Genomic DNA, 22,139 nt, shown 5'->3' with positions numbered 1-22,139 from the left:
GAGAGAGAGACACAGAATCCAGGCTCCAGGCTCTGAGCTGTGAGCACAGAGCCCAATGTGGGGCTTGAACTCACGAACTGTGAGATCATGACCTGAGCCAAAGCTGGATGCTTAACTGACTGAGCCACCCAGACACCCCTTGATCTAGTCATATTAAAAAAGCTAAATCCTACAGTGACTTCCAATAAAACAAGTTTTATGGGAATTTCTGGATTAAGTGGTTGACTGCCAGAGGGGAAGAATAGCGTTGCTAGGCTGAAGGGACACAGCGGGCTAGGGAATAATTTCCCTGTCCTCTCAAAGAAAAAAAACTTAATAATTTAAGATTTAAATTTAATTTTTTCCTTTCCCTTTTTCCCTGATTATTACGATCCTGCACATATGTTTGGAGAATTTAGAAAATGTAGAAAAAAGTATGTAGGAAGGACAACTAAAATCACTGAAGATACTGACGTTGTTAACATTTTGGAAAAGCACTTTTAGTCTTTTTTTTATGCATTTTTTCACCTTTGTTCTGCATTTTGGAAGGGCTACTAAAGTGATCCATCCACAGCACAATTAATTTTCTGCAATACCCATTATGATTGTTATTGCTTCAAAGGAATACTTTAATCCTGATACGGCATTTTAAGTTTCCTTGCCTTTTTTTTCTTATACTAGTAGCTTCATACTCATTTCTCCTGTCATCTTAGTCTATCTGTTCTTGAATTTCTTCCTTTCATTTTATAGAGCTCATATTTTCATACACCTCTCTTTAGGACACCAAACAAGACATGAACATCTTCTCTGGTACTGTAGAAACTTTTCAAAACCATCATGTTGCTTTCGTCCTGCTTCACCTTCCCACAGGGAGAGATTTATCCAGCCCGATAGAAATAGGGTATACAGAACATCTCTAGCACTGTCCACCTCTATTCTGACAATTTCTCCTCTTCGAACTAAACATTGAAGGCTGGCTATGTGCACAGCCTCTGTCCAGTTTCCAGGGCTTAGGATTACTTCACTGGATCACTCCATAAATAACTAAAGTCCTACTATGTGCACATACTGTCGTAGGTGCTGGTGAAAGGGCAGTGAACAAAACAAGCTTATGTAAAATAAGTAAACATACACTTGTACAATGTAGATTATAATATTAAGCTTCTAGTAAGGGAGACAGGAGGTTAAAGAGGCAGTTATTTTACCTACAGGGCCAGGGAAAGACTTGCAGACTGAGAAGGTGATATTTGAGCTGGTGGGATTCAGGAAGTGAGTTCTTTGGTTATCTGGAAGAACATTCCCAGAAGAGTAGTCAGAGAGGGCCTTTTAAGCCATTCTAAGGCTTTTGGTCTTTATTCCATGTGAGAGGGATTGCCCTTCTAGGGTTCTGAGCAGAATGAAGTTCTAGAAACCAAGTGAACCAAATATTTTAAGAAGAGAGTGAGCAAGTGTGTCTGGTGTTGGACAGGGTGAATGGGAGGAGGCTGAGAACAGACCTTTGTATGTAGCACCATGGGGAGGGGTCAGTGGTGACTTCCACAGGAACTATTCCAATGAAGTAATGAGGGTGAGAGCTGTTTGAAATGGATTCTGGAAGGAGTGGGAGGGGCTGGACAGGAGGCAGACTACGACTCTTTGAGGAGTTGGAGTTTTACTCTTAAAAGGAAGAGAAATGGAACGGTAGCAGGAGGAGGATGTGGGACCAGGAACATTTTTAAAAATTTTTTAATGGAAGGAGTTATTACAGCACATTTGTGTGCTGGGAATGATCCAGTAGAGAGCAACAACTCAATGATGCAGGAGTAGGTAGACAATTGCTGGAGCAAAGTCTTGGAGTAGGGTGAGAAGGGATGGGCTCCAGAGCGCCAGTGGAGGGACATGAGCATTCACGTGACTACAGGAGGTAGGCTGCGGTGTGGGCTCAGAGGGACCTCCGTGGTCGGGAGCACAGACGTCCACTTGGTATGGCTCAGCTGGCCTTCGCGGGCAGTTAGCATATTTGACAGACTAAAGTGCCATCTGCCGTACATCTGGTGAACCGTGTGCACCGGTGCCTCCCCCCCCCCCCCCCCCATAGACACACACCTGTGGGCACTGTTCCCAGGGCTGTCCTTATCCTCGCCACTTCATGTTGGTAAAGCAAGCACTATATGTATGTCAGTTCAAATGCACTATATGTATTGTGCAGTTTAAAAAAAACTTGGGCTCAGACCAGTGTAGCCACTAACGTAAGGTCACGCGTTGATAAACAGTAGGGCAGGGGATTGAACCCAGACATTTTGACTGTTTCTGGGTTCTGTGGACCCAGGAAATAGGGAAGGGGTATTTACTTCCCAAGATTGAGATTCAATGTCTTTTTCCTGCTCTTGTCTCCAGAGGAGTCCACCACGGGGATGACTGTGTGAATGCACAATCCCTTCAGGTACACAAGGGTGCCTTCACCAGGTGGAGGGCATCTCCAGATGGGTGCAATGTACAGATGGCCTCGTTACCCCATTTACTTGTGCAGAGGCTTAAAGCACCTGGAACCTGCCTCTCCCACCATAGTCTTCGAGGGGCTGCATTTGGACTGCACCCTCCTGCCCGTTCATCCACCAAACCACCTTTCCGTTAACATTCCACAGTTTCCTCTTGCTCTTTAGATCTGGGGAGAAGCAGGGTTTTGTGCTCATTCAATTGCCCTGAACCAGAGGATAATAGATTTTTCAACCTGGAAGGAATCATTCCAGGGAGACCTCTGGTTAAACTTCTTTGTATTCACCCCATTTTCTTTATCCGCTCTGTTGGCATCTCAGGCACCAGCTAACATGTACTTCTAGAACCTTCTACCTTCAACACAAGAAAATACACACATCTGCTTTGTTTTCTTTTGGAAGAAGCTCTAAGAAAAAAGATGTGAGAGTTCAGCTGGCTCCCTGCTCTTCCAAGGGCTGTCACTGCAATCGTGTGGGGCCACTGGAGGTAGGGCTTTAACATGTACCAGGCATTTTCCTCAAAATCTGCTACTTTATGTTAGGTGAGCAGTACATTCCAAGTGGCAAGTGCTTTCTATTACACATTCATAATGTATATTAAGTCTTTGTAAACTATCATGTCAGGTCATGGTTAATCAGTTAAAACTAGTTATAAGGAAGTGTTATTACTTAAAAAGTTCAAGGATATAGGCCACTGGGTGGCTCAGTGCTTAAGCGCCTGATTCTTGATTTCAGCTCATGGGATTGAGCCCCACCTTGGGCTCGTAGTGCAGAGCCTGCTTGGGAGTATCTCTCTCCCTCTATCTCTGCACCTCCCCTGCTCTCTCTCTCCCTCTCTCCCTCAAAATAAATAAATAAACTTAAAAAAAATTTCAGAGATACAGAGGAATGAAAAGAGTATTTTAAGAACTAAAATCAAACATGAGTAACCCAGGAGTATATTTAGGCGGTACTTAAATACACCTTAAAAATTAAATGTTAGGTTAAAAAGTATTTAGAAAAAAATACTAAAGTTTAGAATGTGTGTGTATATATATACATAATATTTTCAGATGCACCAGTGGCTCAGAAGCATACCCACTGGAGAACATCATGGAATGAAAGATGTTTCATTCTGTCCCCTCAGAAAGTTTTACAGGACTTCTCCCGTCGATTTGCTGCCCTTGGCAATCCCTTGTCCTGAAGGCATGCTTCTTTTGTGGAAAAGCCCAGGCATGGAGAGTCATTGGGGAGAATCAATCATTTCAAAGATGATAGCTTTACTAATATCTCCATATATGTTGATGGTGTGTATGTGTGGGGGGTGGAAGTGAAGGCTAGGCAAAGCTAGAATTAGTCATATGAATGATGTACTTGTCTGGACACTGGGCCACTCCGGCCCCAATCAGTGCCAGTAAATCGTGCAGACTGCTCCAACACCACCACTCTGTTTCTATCCCACTCATATAAAATTCCATGCCAAGGTACAAACCACAATCCTCCCTTTCTTGGTTTTTCATGCAAAAACTATTTTAGAATAAATTTAAATGTCAAACCTTCAAGAACTCTGAACAGAGGGAACTTCAGCTCACTTAGTTCCCAACATGGCTAAAATCAAAAAAAAATTCTGATGAGAGTACTAAACTTTTAGAGGTCTATATTGTTCATTGATTTAAGTTCCAAAGAAAAGCAAAATTGCTATGTTCAAGCAATAGGACATAAGAAGAAACAGTGAGAAAAGCATAAATATCAACAGTAGCACTTTCGTGCCTGGGAGAGGTCCTGAGTCCGTGTGTGAATAACTTGGCAATGGCTGCTGCATGCAGTGTGTAAACAAATATGGTCCCCACACTATTTAAAATATTCAACATTGACCTAAACAGGCATAGACACAGAATGCCAGTCCAGGCAGACATTTGTGAATGTACACACAGAACACAATGCAGGAAGAACTTGGTGCTTTCTTTCCCCCGACTATTTTATTATACACACATTTCAGACTCAATTCACATTCAAGTGTTCATAGTCTGAGCAATAGAAAACACATTTTTAATCAGTCCTAGACAGCAGGAAAAACTTCCTGCAGGAGTTCTAGGAGGTTTATTCTTCATTTAGCAGATGTTTATTGATAATAGAAGGCAGGAAGTTATATGACATGTCTCTAGTTTCAAAGAGCTTAAAATATGGTTGAGATCTATAGGGGAGTTGGTCATCAGGGAGTTTAAGAGAACTTTTATATAGTTTTGTGAGAAAGGTATAAAATCATAAAGAGGAAATAGAAGGCCAGAGTTTTGATTTCAGAATTACAAACTAAAAAGGAATGTCCAGGCAATCTGGAAAAGTCTTGAGTTAGAAACAACTGAACCAAGAATAATAGATATGCATTATCTAATCCAGTGTTTCCCAGGTTACGGAGTGGGACTCTAGGGGATCCCTTTGAGGATCTGGTGAAAGTTATGGACCCCAAAATAGCCACCTACCCTCAAACTTTTATATAGAATATAAGAGATTTGAAGTCTGAGTCCATGGACTTTATATTGTAAATCTAATACAGTTACATTTACCGTGGTTAGTGAATGGTCACTGTTTATTCACTTCCTTGTCTCCTCTAGTAGAATAGAAGTATTTCTAGGATGGGACTGCACTATGTTTTATCTTTCATTCAAACCCTTCTCTGTTTAGCATTGTGTTGTTGTGTAGAAGGTACTAAAAGAGTTGGGTCCTGTCTCAATGTTTAGGTATTAGGTTAATACAGCATCTTCCAAATGTCAGTCATTTGAGTAACTTTCTCAATTTTTGCCATGGCTGTTTACCACCTTGGTTATTATTTAGTACCTATAGCTGCAAAATAATGATTTTTGGTGATAGAACACTAAATAATATCACGTGTCAGGATGAGTGAGCATGTTATTTTCATTCTATTTTCTTTCAGTCCAGTTTACACCAAAGAGAGATTTCCAGTTTACTTCCGGTGTACCTTTTAATACTTTTCTGACATTTGAGCATCTGCCTTTGGAACTAATGCAGAGGCTTCCGTATGCAGCAGTATTTGGCTAGAAGTGAATAACATTGCTTTATTCTTTTTTTTTTTTTTTAAATTGTGTTTAGTTTTATGAAAAGTGATACTAGTTTTCCCTATGGAAGTGACAAAAATTTTCTTTCAACATATACTTGTTAAAAAAAGTTTATTTAGGGGCACCTGGGTGGCTCAGTCGGTTAAGCGGCCGACTTCGGCTCAGGTCATGATCTCGCGGTCCGTGAGTTCGAGCCCCGCGTCGGGCTCTGTGCTGACAGCTCAGAGCCTGGAGCCTGTTTCAGATTCTGTGTCTCCCTCTCTCTGACCCTCCCCCATTCATGCTCTATCTCTCTCTGTCTCAAAAATAAATAAACATTAAAAAAAATTTTTTTTAAAGTTTATTTAAGGAAATACAGTAAATCAGTTCTCTGTTGCTGTGTAACAAGCTACCCCAAACATAGTGGCTTAAGAAACAGTGACTTATTAGGATTCTGTGGGTTAGCTAGACTCAACTGGGCAATTCTTCTCCTCCACATGATATCCGATGGGGTCATTCCTTCATCTTGAGAACTTGGATGAGGCCAGAAGGTCCCAGATGGCTTCCCTCATGCCCGTCAGCCCAGCTGGAGTGGCTGGAATGGCTGAAACTGGCTGAGCCTCTTTCTCCATGTGGCCTCTCATCATTCAGTAGTCTGACCTGGGCTTTTTCACATCATGGATGGATCTCCAGAGATTAAAAAAGAAAGCTGCAAAATGTCTTAAGGCCTAGACCTGGAAGTCAAAAAGTATTACTTCTGCTATATTCGACTGGTTAAAGCATGTGACTGGACAAGTCTAGATCCAAGGGGAGGAGAAATAGACTTCACATCTTTTTGGGAGATTAGAGGCACTCATGTCCAGAGATGGAAAGAAGCTTTGGCAATAATTTTGCAAATAATCTACCACAAATGGTAGGTAAGTAAGTAATAGGACAAGTTGTGGCAGATATGGCAAAAATTGTGAGAGTGTTACTCAAATGACTAGTATTTGGAAATGCTGTATTAATCTGATACCTGAATATTGCACTAGATAGTCCATGGACATTTTTTAGTATCTTGTGCATACTAAACACAGTGCTACATGTAAAGGGATTAAAGGAAAAAGATAAAACATGATACAAACATGTCCGAGGAGGACTTACATTCTAGTGAGGGAGATAGGTGTATAAATAAATAGTTTCAAAGGGGCACCTGGCTGGCTCAGTTGGTAGAGCATGAGAGTCTTGATCCCGGGGTTGTGGATTCCAGCCCTGTGTTGGGTGAAGAGATCAATTAAAAATTTTTAAAAATCTTAAAAAAAATGGTTATAACAAAATAACCATGATGCTTGTTGCAATAAGTATTTAGAGTCCTGACATTTTTTTTCACATTCTAAATATTTTTTGTAATTTAATTTTTTATTTTTTAAAATTTACATCCAAATTAGTTAGCATATGATTTCAGGAGTAGATTCCTTAATGCCCCTTACCCATTTAGCCCATACCCCCTCCCACAACCCCTCCCATAACCCTCAGTTTGTTCTCCATATTTATGAGTCTCTTATGCTTTGTCCCCCTCCCTGTTTTTATATTGTTTTTGTTTCCCTTCCCTTATGTTCATCTGTTTTGTCTCTTAAAGTCCTCATATGAGTGAAATCATATGATTTTTGTCTTTCTCTGACTAATTTCACTTAGCATCGTACCCTCCAGTTCCATCCACATAGTTGCAAATGGCAAGATTTCATTCTTTTTGATTGCCGAGTAATATTCCATTGTATATATATACCACATCTTCTTTATCCATTCATCCATCGATGGACATTTGGGCTCTTTCCATACTTTGGCTATTGTTGATAGTGCTGCTATAAACATGGGGGTGCATGTGTCCCTTTAAAACAGCACACCTGTATCCCGTGGCTAAATGCCTAGTAGTGCAATTGCTGGGTCGTAGGGTAGTTCTATTTTTAGTTTTTTGAGAAACCTCCATACTGTTTTCCAGAGTGACTGCACCAGCTTGCATTGCCACCAACAATGCAAAAGAGATCCTCTTTCTCCGCATCCTTGCCAACATCTGTTGTTGCCTGAGTTATTCATGTTAGCCATCCTGACAGGTGTGAGGTAGTATCTCATTGTGGTTTTGATTTGTATTTCCCTGATGATGAGTGATGTTGAGCATTTTTTCATGTGTCGGTTGGCCATCTGGATGTCTTCCTTGGAGAAGTGTCTATTCATGTCTTTTGCCCATTTCTTCACTGGATTATTTGTTTTTTGGGTGTTGAGTTTGATAAGTTCTTTATAGATTTTGGATACTAACCCTTTATCTGATATGTTGTTTGCAAATATCTTCTCCCATTCTGTCGGTTGCCTTTTAGTTTTGCTGATTGTTTCCTTCGCTATGCAGAAGCTTTTTATTTTAATGAGGTCCCAGTAGTTCATTTTTGCGTTTGTTTCCCTTGCCTCCAGAGACGTGTTGAATAAGAAGTTGCTGCGGCCAAGACCAAAGAAGTTTTTGCCTGCTTTCTCCTTGAAGATTTTGCTGGCTTCCTGTCTTACATTGAGGTCTTGCATCCATTTTGAGTTTATTTTTGTGTATGGTGTAAGAAAGTGGTCCAGGTTCATTCTTCTGCATGTCGCTGCCCAGTTTTTCCAGCACCACTTGCTGAAGAGACTGTCTTTATTCCATTGGATATTCTTTCCTGCTTTGTCAAAGATTAGTTGACCATACGTTTGTGGGTCCATTTCTGGGTTCTCTATTCTGTTCCATTGATCTGAGTGTCTGTTCTTGTGCCAGTGCCATACGGTCTTCATGATTACAGCTTTGTAGTATAGCTTGAAGTCTGGGATTATGATACTTCCTGCTTTGGTTTTCTGGAGTCCTGACATTTTACAGAGAAGTTTAAGATCATGTGGATTTTCTTGGACCCATGACTTTTATCAGATTCTCAAGAAAGTGTGAGACCCTAAAAGGACCTAAAACGCATTGATTGACTCAAGAGACACACTGGTGTGATGCACAGGGGTGATCACTGCTAGCTGCAGTGTTAAGGAAAAGGCTTCACTGAGGCTCTAACACAGGTGGGCAGGATTGCTTGAGGAGGAAGAACTGGCTGGAGTTGAAAGTCAATTAGATGTGGTGAGAGGATGGAGGGGGTGAGATGGGTGGAGGGAAAGGAGGAGGAAAGTGGTGAAAGAGGAGAGGAATGTGGGGAATTGGAGAAAGAAGAGAGAGAAGTTTATTCAAGGATAACTGGATTTTCTGGCTGGCCAGAATGGTAGGTGGTAGAAAATAAGTGAGGAAGAGTAGATTTTCTGGGAACTCTTTGCAGAATTCTGCTTTTTCCAAGTTGTCTTTCAGATGCCCGTATGATAAAGCAATAAACAATTGGACATGCAGATCTGGAACTTACTTACCTTGTGCCAGGCACCTTTATAGAAATTGGTTATAAAACAGTGAATAGCCGAAGAGAAGTGATGCCTATGTTCCCATGGAGCTTATATTCTAGTAGGGCTGGGGTCAGGGGGAAGATGGACAGAGAGACAATTAGTATGTAAAAAAAATCATATAAATTTTATCTAATGCTAAATTCTAAGAATGAAAAAAATTAATTAATGGAATAGAGAGGGTTGGGGCAGCTACTTTATCTAGGGTAATATGGTAATTGAAGGCAGCTTTTTGAAATATAACCCAAAGCTAGGAAGAAGGCCTACCCTCTTTTAACTTAACAAGGTAGGAAAATTATACTAGCAGGAGGTTAACTTTTGCCATGTAAGGTGGTCTCACCCAGAGACCAGATGGTTGTGAGGGACTCCTTCCCAACCACCTCTACCGAATCTTCCGAATCTTCCCTATCTAGCCATAGAACCATGTGGAGTAGATAATGATAACCCGCTCTGATGGTCAGGACACCAGAGATGTGGAAACCACAGGGAGAGAGGAACTCTAGGGGAGAGGGAGAGAATGCATAGAAGGCTGGCAACAGGGGTGGTCACTTACTGACTATTGATGGGGTGCCATCTGGGGCTCCCAAACATAAGGGAGCAGGTCTCATTCCCACAGTTAGTACCTAGGAATGAGTTAGTCTAGGGATGCCACTCTCTATTCCTCACCACACTTTGATGTGGTACAGGATGGATTCCATCACTGTATGAGATGGACTACATCACTTGGAGTTGAGTGAAGAACCAATTGTACAGTCTTTTGGGTTTGGATGTGTTGATCTGAGATAGTAGTAGGACCTGATCCTCTCTCACCATCCACAGGCAGTTGTCTGAACCCCTACAGTGGGCACAATGGGTTGAGAACAGAATTGCCTGTGGATCAATCCACCACCAGGCACACGTTGTCTTCTGACCATTTTACTCCATCTACACCAAGGTAAGGACATACATATTTAATTTTTTAAGGACATTTCATAGTATAATATTATTCTTTTACTGTTATAATTTTTCAGTTACGCATTTTGGAACACATCTCCCCTCATCCTATGAAGAATGTGTACAATGCTAAGTAAATCAGTCGATGTCAATGATTCTGACTGCAACTACTTCGGTTCCAGGATGTCTCTTTATATTTAGGGTGAACAAAAATAAATTAGGTTAAGACATGTGTTGAAATGATAGGATCCCATAAAATGAAATTTTCAGTGATCAGAACATATTATTTTAGAGCTTATAAAGATTTCAAATGTTGGATGAACAAAAAAGAATATAAGTGATTGGGTCTATTATTATTTTAAGCCTTAGGCAAAAGATCTCAAAACCCCAGCCTTTGAGTGTTACTAGAAATTTGGGGCAGAAGAAACAAGTAATGTGCCAGTCTATTGCCACAGCTCTACACCTCATTCTGGGTTTGGGAATGATTTTAGATAATTATTTTTCTGCCACTTGCTGTCACCACCCTGACTCAATCTATAAGCTGGGATGTTACACAAACTACAAAATGTAGTCAGGGAACAATTAATACATCAAACACAGACAGTGAATAGGACTAAAATCCTAAAAAGTACACATTACAAAAAAGCTGGGTAAATCTGGGCTTGGTATCACGGAGCCGCTCTCTTCCTCTGTCCCATTGTTTGTGACCTTGACTATTTCCATCATGATGTAAACCCATGGAATCAAGTCACTGACATGTTTACGATTCCCTCATCACGTTTTGCAGTTATTAATACCATAGTGGTGGCAAGGACACTTTCAACATACAGTGCGTCCTGTCAAGAGAAAATGAAAACCTTCCGGTAAAGGTCCCAGAGCACTGGCAGTAGGCTCTGTTCTTCATCTGTCCCCTACGACAGACTCTATTCACTCTCAACCTAATCTAAAGGAGGGACAGATAACACTATTGGGGTCCCTTGTGTCGGTGACAGAGAATACTGCCATTACTGCTACTACTACTACTAATATAAATGATAGCAATTATTTGGTGCTTACTATGTCCTAGGGGACTGTTGTAAGCACATTCTCTACATGAACCAATTTAATCCTCACAGCAGCAGTAGACCCCATTACTACCCTCCTTTTGCACATGGGGAAACTGAGGCCCAGAGAGGTTCCCACAGCTGAGAAGTGGCAGAGCTGGGATAGCCGTGGGTGTTGACAGGTGCAGAAGATTGAGAAGCAGAAGTGAGGAATAGATGATTTTTCTGTAAGGTGAGAAAAGTCACTTGGGAAAAAGCTGTTCCATCTTGGAAGCCATTGCTATCTTTGAAGCCATCTTTGAAGCATCCCCGAGAAGAGGGAGTGATGTCAAGTTCCCAGCCCCAGGCTCTGCCCCGTCACGAAAAGAAGGGCAAAGGACCAAGCTGGAGGGTGTGGGGCTGCTGCCGAGACTCTTCTTGTCTACAGCCATGCACCCCAGAATCCTACAATGAACTGGAAGGATGGCTGAGGACACACTAAACGCCCCTGGTTGACAGAGGGCCCTGAGGTGCCACAAGCGCTTCCTGCTGGGTTATAGGGACACTGGTTTTTATTTATTTTTATTAACCTCCTGTCACTGATAGATAGGAATGACAAGGATAAAGCCTAAGACAAAAGGGAGGGGATCCTACTAGATTTTATGGAGACCTATGTGAACAGGAAGGAGACCTTCAGGTAGAATTTATTTACAGCTCTGCGGGGTGTATGGATTTGTGTTTATGGGTATGAGCATTTGGGAACTGTGGTATTTAAATTCCTTTAATGTTCTTAGAAGGTACCTGGGAGGATTCATTATTTTAGTTTTCATATTGATGCTATTAGGAAATGTTCAAAAACTCAGAATATCTTATTTCTTCACAGAAGTTCTTACTGGCACCTCTTCATGTGCTGCTCACTTGGCATCCATTGATGCTCCACATTTTGGACACGGAACCATCGCTCTCACCTGGACCCTTTGGAGGGGACTAGGTTCCACGCAAGCACGTTGGAGAGGACGCACTTTCCCTTGCTGCCATGTTTTACCCTAGCCCCTCATTACTGTGTTCGGGAAATTATTCCTTTTTCCACCCCTAATTAGGCCTCTGGGTACTTTATGGTAAGTGTGACATTTTTCTCTTGACAGGCAGTATTATAGTGTAGAACTGTCCTTGTCACTCTTTATTGCTTTTAATAACTATGAAATCTCTTACAAGATGTCTAGAGCCTCATCAACATATGTTGATGGCACTGTTTTATCAGTCCTGAAATGGTCAAGGTCACAGACAATGTGCCAGAGGAAGGAAGACAGTGAACACATTATTATAAATAGATATGTGACTTGAAAATGACCCTTTCAGGCATGGGGACGTTAGTTGGCAATAGGAAGGAAGTGATGAGATGCAATAATTTTATTTTGCTTAGGGAAGTCTCCAGGTGTATGTCAGACGCTTGCTATGTTTCATCTGATTGGCGTGTTAGCACATCAGAGGTTGAAACATTTATCATAGTTATTTCATGATAATGAAAATGAATTAAAAGATAAGGTGGGGCAAAAGTATGGTTTGGATAGTCAAAAGCTAGCATCTGACACATTATTTTAACTGAGGAAATTTAAGTGAAACATGTGAGAACAATGTACCTTACATTTTGTCATTCTGGACTTAAAAAAAATTTTTTTTTAATGTTTATTTTTGAGAGAGGGAAAGAGAGTATGAGCAGGGGAGGGGCAGAGAGAGAGGGGGACACAGAATCCTAAGCAGGCTTCAGGCTCTGAGCTGTGAGCACAGAGCCTGACGCGAGCCTCAAACTCACCAGCCGTGAGATCACGACCTGAGCTGAAGTCAGATGCTCAATTGACTGATCCACTCAGGTGCCCCTGTCATTGTGAACTTTTTAAAAAACATAAGCATTGGGAAGCATTTTAGGTAGTAAGTTGAGATACTAGTACTGAATCCCATTTCCTTCCCTCTTGATGTCTCATTCATCCTCAGAAGATATATTTTAACAACGAAATATCTAAAAGGTATATTGGTTTTGTTACTTGGGGCTCAAAAATGTCCCCAAGGCATCGGCTTAGACTTGCCAGTGTATATATGGGTCGGTGATTTGTGCTTAATAGACTTCAGAATTCCCAACATCTGGAGGTAGAGAAAAGCAACAAAAACAGTAACACCGTCAACAGCAATAGCTGTCAAAAATACTGACAGTAGCATTAATTGGTGTGCATATCCATTAATGTTAACCTTTCAACATCCCGTTTAGACAGGTATTATTACAATAATACGAAGGATCAAGAGTCAAGAGTTCAGGCAGCGAGGTTAGACCTTGGGTTAGTTAATTAACTCCTCTCAGAATTGCAATGTCTTCATCTGTAAAGGAGACAGTATTATCATTACTTATAATAATAATTAATACTGCCTCGAAGTGTTTTTTCCTGAAGATTACGTGAATAATGCATGTGAGGCACTTAGCACAGCACCCATTTTATGATGGCTAGTTATCATCATCATCATCATCATCACTGCCCCATTTTTCAGATGAAGAAGCTGGAGCACAGAGGTTCTCCAAACCCTAGCAAATGGGAGGCAGGGATGGAACAAGGGGACACTGGATTCCCAATCCCCTGCTGGTCACTGGCAGCTGCCACCGTACTTCATTAGGGAATGTCGCTTTGTGGGAAAGGAAGCCGCGGGAGTATGGTGTAGCCTTTGGCCAGGAATCTAACTCTAACTTTGGGAAGAGGCGACAGGGACATGGGGGAAAGCGGTTATTTATAGTCAGGGCCTCTGGGGCCTCGGATGCTGCCTGTGACTGGCTCTCTTCTCCCTCCTGCATTCCTCCCTTCTCCCAGTGGTGTTGCCCTTTCCATGTGTTGTGGTTGCCCAACACTAGAACATGTTTGTTAGGTTACTCACCCAGGTCCACTTTCTGTGAACTCCCTCAATTCCCTGGGTAACTAAAAGAAGGGAAGGAGGGGAATGACCTCCCAGTCAGATATCCTGCCCCCCCCCCCCCCCGCTTGCTTTATGTTGTGTAGACCTACGTATTTAGGCAGCTTTATTTTGTAGTATCTTGCAACAAATTAAGCACTATTCTTTTTTGTTTTTTAATTTTTTTATGTTTATTTAATTTTGAGAGAGACAGAGCATGAGCAGGGGAGGGGCAGAGAGAGAGGGAGACAAAGAATCCGAAGCAGGGTCCAGGCTCTGAGCTGTCAGGACAGAGCCCTCTGGCAGGGCTTGAACCCACGAACCATGAGATCATGACCTGAGCTGAAGTCGGACGCTTAACCCACTGAGCCACCCAGGCGCCCCCCCAATAAGTGCTATTCTTGAGTAAGAGTCACCACAGGTGGGAACACAGCATTATAAGCAGTTACTCTGGTGTTCTATCGATATACTTCCTGCTCTGCTAAAGCATAAGCATTTGTACTGTGTAGTGCCTCACCCGTTTAAAAAATTTGGGAGGAGAGATGCTTTTTGAGGTTGAAGATTTCTTTGTATGATATCCAACAAATCTTTGGTTTACACTTTTGTCTGTTTAAATGTTTTTAGAAAAAACCATTTTTTTTTTCCTGCAGTACAATCCAGTAGCATTGGTGAAATCACCATTCATTGATCACCACAAATCACTCCCCTCTGTATTTTCACCTCTGGGATTCTCTTTGTGTTAGATTTAGTTGTTTGTATGTTTGTTTTCCTCTGTTGGTACATAGACTTCTTGCAGATGACGACAAGACTTTCTTCTCTTCACTGGTACAGAGCATTGCTCAATAAACATCAGGGCACATAAAGCTAGTGGATCGCTGTATACTAATTTGGGCCAAATCTTCTTGTTGGCCACCAACCTGACAAATGAGTGAAAAGGAGAAGGGAGCTCATAGTCTTGACTCCAGGAGACAAATAATTTTAGTAAGTCAAGTGCCTTTGGGAGTTGCTAATTGACACCTGTGGGAGTCACTAATTCCGCATAGGGTGGGGAAGGGGTCAAGAGGAAGAGAACAAAGGGAGAAAGCAAAAAACATTTTTCTAGATGAGTCTCCTGAGTCAAGGGAAATGAATGCAAAAATACACTATTGGGATGATATCAAAATGAAAAACTTCTGCACAGCAGAGGAAACTATCAACAAAACTAAGACAACCTACTGGATGGGAGAAGATATTTGTGAATGCCACATCTCATAAGGGGTTAGTATCCAAAATATATAAACAGCTGATACAACTTAACACCCCTCCCCAAAATAAACCAGTTAAAAAATGGGCAGAAATCATGAGCAGACATTTCTCCAAAGAAGACCTACAGGTGGCCAACAGATACATGAAAAGATGTTCAACATCATGCATCATGAGGGAAATGCAAATTAGGGAAATGAGATATCACCTCACACCTGTCAGAATGGCTAAAATAAAAAACACAAGAAACAAGTGTTGTCGAGGATGTGGAGAAAAAGGAACCCTCACGAACTACTAGTGGGAATGCAACCTGGTACAGCCACTGTGGAAAACAGTATGGAGGTTCCTTAAAACACTAAAAAGAGAACTACCACAGGATCCAGTAATTGCACCACTGGATAGTTATCCAAAGAATAGAAAAACACTAATTCTAAAAGATATATACACCACTCTGTTTATAGGAGCAGTATTTACAATAGCCAAATTATGGAAGCAGCCCAAGTGTTCATCAAGAGATGAATGGATAAAGAAGATGGGGCACATATACATGGAATATCATTCAGCCATAAAAAGAATGAAATCTTAACATTTGCAATACTGTGGATGGATCTAGAGAATATAATACTAAGTAAAATAAGTCAGAAGAAGACAAACCGTATGGGTTCACTCATATGTGAAATTTAAGATCCCAAAAGATGAATGAAGGAAAAAAAAAATAGACAAAAAGCCAGACCCTTAACTATAGAGAACACACAGATGGTCACCAGAGGGAAGGTGGGTGGGGGGATGGGTGAATTAGGTGAAGGGGATTAAGAGTACACCAATGATGAGCACTGAGTGATGTCTAGAATTGTTGAATCACTATACTGTACACCTGAAACTAATCTAACCCTGTATATTAATGATACTAGAATTAGAATACAATTAAAAAAATTTTTTTTAACGTTTATTTATTTTTGGGACAGAGAGAGACAGAGCATGAACTGGGGAGGGGCAGAGAGAGAGGGAGACACAGAATCGGAAGCAGGCTTCAGGCTCTGAGCCATCAGCCCAGAGCCTGATGCGGGGCTCGAACTCACTGACCGCGAGATCATGACCTGAGCTGAAGTTGGACGCTTTACCGACTGAGCCACCCAGGCGCCCCTAGAATACAATTTAAAGAAAAGGAGGAGAGGGCAGGTAGATGCAGAAGAAAGGACTTGAAGATACAAAAGAGGGTAGGAAAGGGAACATATTTTACATCACCAATTATTTCTACCAGTTCCCAGCCCCTGTCTTGGGCCAGTGTGTTCTGCCATTACAAACGTCTCCATTTTTTTTTTTTTTTAAACTTAATCAAGAGATTAGATTTTATTGGACTCTCAATTGGAAAGAAGTCAGGGCTGAAACTGGTGGTGAAAAGTGTGTCACTATTTTTCTTCCTTTAGCCAGACCAAGAGTTCTGGTATCGGCAGGGAGCGGGAGCTGGTAAATCTGAGTATCTGACCTCCTGGGCCCAGACTAACTGATAGTGGTGATTGGGAGAGGAAGCGTGGGATCAACTGTGTAAATAGGGGTAGGTACACAACAGGTCACACATCAGTTTGGGGGAATTATACATATTTTGTTCAGAGCGAGGCCGAGTAGGTAGATAGAAATCTCCTGGGAATTTCAACAGGCTGCCTCTTGCCTGACCACTGCTTTGAAAGCAATGGCCTTACATTTTCTGGTTTTATATATGTTTTTACCTTCTTGTATTCTCCTCTGATGTCTTCCTGGACTAATAGAAAAAAAAAAAGAAGGAGAATAGGAAGTAAGGGAATACATGGCTATGAAAAGAATAAGCAATTTTCCTAAAGCCAGGTAACAGTGTTAGCCTTACTTTCTTTCAGAAAAGGTCCTCAGACCTACTTTTGCCATTCCTAATACTCTTAGCAATACTTTTATTTAAATTTAGTTTTGTTTTTAACCAATCATCATGACTTTCATGACTTTTCATGGCTGCATTGGGTCTCTTAAACCTTACTGTAAACAAAAGAACTTTCATTTCAGAGTGTTCTGCAGAATTTAAATGTCAGCTGGTTGAGGGCTATGTGTTTCTTTTCTAGAGACATCTCTGAAGAGAAAAGAAGGGATAGGAAAGGAGAAGGAAAAGTAACGGGCAATGACTGAAGTTAAGAGGAAACCTTTTTTAAAAAGTGAAACATCGATCACGATGGATAGATTTGATTCTTGTGACAGAATAAAGGAGCTTCTTCTTATTTGGCTTGTTCTTCGGACACATGGCTTTAGTCAGCTCGGGTCCACTGCCAGCACTTCGGAGTCACTCCTTTCCTGGGCTGTGGGGCCTATGAGCAATGCAGCATTCCCCTCCTGTTCCCAGTGTGTTCCATCTGTGGCTCTTTCTGTCCTATAGTTTCCAATTTGCTTGAAACACTCTTATTTACTCTAAAGTAGGATACAGTTATGTTGCCAGGGACGGGCTCTGCAGCTCTATCACCACAGAAAATACTGTCAGCATAGTATTAAGGAATAAAAAGCTAACAGGTGGAAGTCAGATAGAGCCAGCAGCATGCACAGATGGCAATACAAAAACCTTCACTTTATTCTGCTTTGGGCAGGCTTTGTATTTCATACTCCTGCTAAGGTGGCCCAAAGCTACCATAAGCATGGCTCTTTGTATCCATACTCATGGAAGAGGCAGCCCTAGAATTTCAATTTAATGATTTGGTTTCAGCATTTTTTTCATCTGGCCATGAAATCTGGTACCCACTTTATTAAAGAGTAACACAATAGGTACTAAAGATCAGTGAACTGGCCCAAAGCCTCAGTTCAGTTCATGTTTATTGCCTTCCCTTATTGTGTTTCAACACTGGGGTTATAAAGATGATAAAAGCATAGTTCCTGATCTCACCAAGTTCACAAGTTAGCCAAGAGAGGCAAAGACAAAGGAAGCACGGGCTCAAGTTGAGACACTGTCTATGCCTCATAATATTTTTGGAAGAAATGAATCAAGTGCTGGCTTTCTTGAACAGCACCGACAATCCATTTGGGCAAGAAGGATGGAGATGGAAAGCCACATGGTTGAGTAAGAAGGAAGGGGAAATTTGGTAGTGATGTTGTGTTAGGAGCAAAGGGAATTTTTCTCTTCAAATTTTTAATTTTTAAAATTTTAAAAATTTTCATTGTTAAAAAGTTTTATTTTATTTTTTAAATGTTTATTTATTTTTGGAAGAGAGAAATATAGAGCACAAGCAGGGGAGGGGCAGAGAGAGAGGGAGACACAGAATCTGAAACAGGCTCCAGGCTCTGAGCTGTCAGCACAGAGCTTGACTCGGGGCTGGAACTAACGAGCTGAGCCTGAGATCATGACCTGAGCCAAAGTAGGATGCTTAACAGACTCAGCCACCCAGGCTCCCCTATTTTATTTTTATTTTTCAGTAAACTCTACACGCCATGTGGAGCTTTGAACTCTTGACCCTGAGATTAAGAGTCGCATGCTCTACCAAGTGAGACAGTCAGGTGCCCCGTCCTTCAATTTTTTATTTTTTTAAGGTTTATTTATTTTAAGAGAGGGAGAAAGCATGAGTGGGGGAAGGGCAGAGAGACAGAGAGGGAGAGAGAGAGAATTCCAAGCAGGCTCCGCATTGTCAGTACAGTGCCAGATACTGGGCTCAAAATCACCAGTGGGTGAGATCATGACCTGAGTGGAAATCAAGAGTCTGCGGCTTAACCAACTGAGCCACCCAGGTGCCCCTCCTTCAATTTTTAAATAGAATATTTTCAGATTTATAGAAAGAAAAATAGTACAATGAATACCCATATACCCTTCACATATATTTATCAATTATTAACATTTTGTCACATTCATCTGCACTATTTGTGTATTTTTTTGAACCATAAAAGTAGGTTGCAGACCTCTTGACATTTCACCTCTTGGTGATCAGGCATGATCACACCCTTAAGATATACAGTGGTTCTATAATATCATCTGATCTAGAATCCATATTCAAATTTCTCCAGTTGTCCAGAAAGTGTCTTTTACAGATTTTTTTCCCTCCCCAATTCAGGATTCACACATTCCATTTAGTTGTTGTGTCTCTTAGTCTCTTTGCATTTATATTTTTGTTTTACTTTATTTTGTAACATTTAATATTTGAAGAACTTAGGCTGGTTACATAGAAGACTGTCCTATATGTTGGATTTATCTGATTATTTCTTCATGAACAGATTCAGCTTAAACATTTTTTGGCAAGAATCCCACAGAGAGATGTTGTTGTAGTACAACAGCTTTGAATCTAGACTTCGTGGACTTCTATTTTACTGTGGTAAGGACACTTAATATGAGATCTACCTTCTCAACAGACTGTAAAGCGCACCATAAATACTGTTAATTACATTCAACATGGCGCAGTGTTGCACAGCACATCTTTAGAACTTCCTCATCTTGCATCACTGGAACTTTATACCCGGTGATTAGCAGCTCTTCCTTTCCCCTCCTCGCTGCCCCTGGCAACCACCATTCTTCTATGAATTTGACGGCTTTAGAGACCTTATATAAGCGGAGTCACACAGCATTTGTCCCTCTGTGACGGGCTTATTTTACTTTCTATGATGCCCTCAAGATTCATCCATGTCGTTGCAGACTGCAGGATTTCCTTCTTTTCTATGGCTGAAGAGAGCCTAGCTTTTAAAGACTGTGTTTATCACACAACATGGCCCTTAAATGGAAGCCTGCTTCATCTGATGTGCAACTGAAGAATTGAAATGCCTTTCGGTGCCAGAGGAAACACCAGCTCTATGCAGGATTTACTGAGAGAGGGTTTGTAAGCCGCCCGACTGGCACTGCTCCAACGGATCTTCAAGGGACATTTGGATTGTGTGCAATTCCAGCCCTTACACACTGACTTGAGAACCCTCTGCTCCTTGTTCAGTTTCCTGCTTTTAACAGAGTTAACAGGGGCGCCTGGGTGGCTCAGGTGATTAAGCGTCTGACTTGTTATCCACTTAGGTGGTCATTTCCCAGTCATGAGACTGGGCTCATGCTGAGGGTCGGGCCTGCTTGGGAGTCTCTCCCTGCCCCCCCCCCTCCCTTGTGTGTGCATGCACAGGTGCTCTCTCAGAATAAATAAACATGTTTTAAAAAGTTAACAGAATATCTTGTTTGTTCTACACCAGCACATACAAACCTAATTTATTCTTTTAAATAGCTATTCAGTTCTCTATTGGAGGATATTTCGACTGTGTTCAGACTTTTGCTACTACTATTATAATGCTGCAAGGAGGGATGTGTCTTTTTATAATAATACCTTTTGGGGATCTTGAATGACCAAGTCATTATAGGAGAACAAATAGAATATTTTTGCTATATTTTTTGGAAAATAGGGGCTTTATTTTCTTTTCTGGCTACTTTTGTATTGATACTATTTTGGTACTAATTCCTATGATTTCAACTTTTCAAAATTAAGCTTAAAAATATCAATTACACCTGAAAAATATCCCAGTTAACATAATTTTAAAATCCACTTAATGGCATTTGGATCCCAAAAGACAAGTTACCAAATATCTTTTGTAGTTAGTGTTTATTCAACAAATATTTCTTGAGTGCCTCTGTGTACCAGGGACAATATTAAGGGTTTTAATAGATTTTATGCCTCCTAGTATCATTGAAATTCTGCTGAAATTCAAGACTAAGAACTATGTATAAGATAATTGCTCATTTGTTCCATTAAATCTATAACAAGATATTTGTATAGTGGTAAGGTGGACAGGAGGGGAAAAGTAATATATTTGTATTAAAAATTGTATTTTAATGTATTTCCTAGATAGCACTTATAGAAACAGTGCTTTTCTTTCTTTTTCTTTTTTCTTTTCTTAAAATGACTATTCTGAATGCTATGGCTTAATGTGAAATGGTTTTGGAAGACTTGACTGTTCTAGATTCTAGAATGAAATCTTCAAAATATAGCACATTATAAGCTATTTTCTATTACAGAGGTATAAGTAATCTCTGACTAAGATTGTAAACCTGCTATACATAAATGGATTCCAGATAATTCAATGCAGTTGATAATCCTTCCATTAGTTTGATAGAACAGAAAATTATTACAATCTTTATTTATCCAATTAACATCTAAATATTATAATTATTTTATTTTTTACATTTTACGTGCATTATACATGCATATGATATAAAATTTTTAAATGGTGCAAAAGGCATATACAGAGCCAACCAGTGTTGCCAATTTCTTCTGAGATGTTCCATGCAGATGCAGGCAATTATATAGACTTACATTTCCACCTTCTGTCCTTCCCTCCCTCTCTTCTCTCTTTAGTAATTGGTATGATCAGTCCTTCCTAATTCTTTTTATTTTTCCCTAAATACTTTCTCCTGGCTCTTATTGCTCATTTAGTTTTATGATAGAACCTTAAAATCAACTTGTCTAGAATGAGAAAAAAAATCCTACTAGTAATTTTAGAAGTGGGATGCACAATATTTATAAGTTAGCTTTGAAATAATTGACATCTTACAAGATGCCGAGTCTTTTAAGCCAAAAAACATGATATGCTTTCCATTTGTTTTAGTCTTTTGAAAAATGGCCATTAAGCTTATCTGGAGGACTTTTTATCTTTTTATAAATTTTTTGGGTAGTGATTCCTTCTGTTATAGCTTCTGGTTGCTTTTTATATGTATGAAAACTATTGCTTTTCCATATTATGTTTTTTACCATACTGGATTTTTTCATTGTTTATAGTAGTTGTCTAGCTGATTGTCTTGAGTTCTCCAGCTAAGCAAGAATTTTATCTGCACATACCTTCAGAACAATATTAAACTACGATGATGTGTATGGCTAGGTTAACTTCCTTATGTGTGTATTTTCCAACAAAGTCTCTCTGGCAAAAGGCAATATGAGCTATTAGATATGAACACAGACAAAACAACCAAATCTACAGTCAACCATAAAAACCAAACCAAACAATCAACCAACAAAAACTCTTCTCATGTGTAATCTTGTGAATCAGACTTGTCTCAATTTAGTGAAAACAAAACAACAAAATATCCAAATGAGATAGTTGGATACTGAGGTTAAGGTCTGTATCGTTACCATGAATAACCTTCAATTTCA

The 22,139-nt window shown here is 40.4% G+C and overlaps 1 long non-coding RNA gene across 1 annotated transcript; it reads left to right on the top strand.

Moving 5' to 3' along the window:
- The first annotated feature begins 736 nt into the window (after nucleotides 1-736).
- Nucleotides 737-21,860, top strand: LOC131519724 (uncharacterized). Its single transcript, XR_009265759.1, has 4 exons — nucleotides 737-2,940; nucleotides 9,725-9,839; nucleotides 11,744-11,978; nucleotides 19,658-21,860. It is a non-coding gene; the product is annotated as an uncharacterized LOC131519724 (long non-coding RNA).
- Nucleotides 21,861-22,139: the final 279 nt, after the last annotated feature.

This window comes from Neofelis nebulosa, chromosome 8, assembly GCF_028018385.1.
Source record: "Neofelis nebulosa isolate mNeoNeb1 chromosome 8, mNeoNeb1.pri, whole genome shotgun sequence".
Classification (NCBI taxonomy): domain Eukaryota; kingdom Metazoa; phylum Chordata; class Mammalia; order Carnivora; family Felidae; genus Neofelis; species Neofelis nebulosa.
Note: the sequence above shows the minus strand (reverse complement) of the source record. Positions and strands in the feature narration are given on the sequence as shown.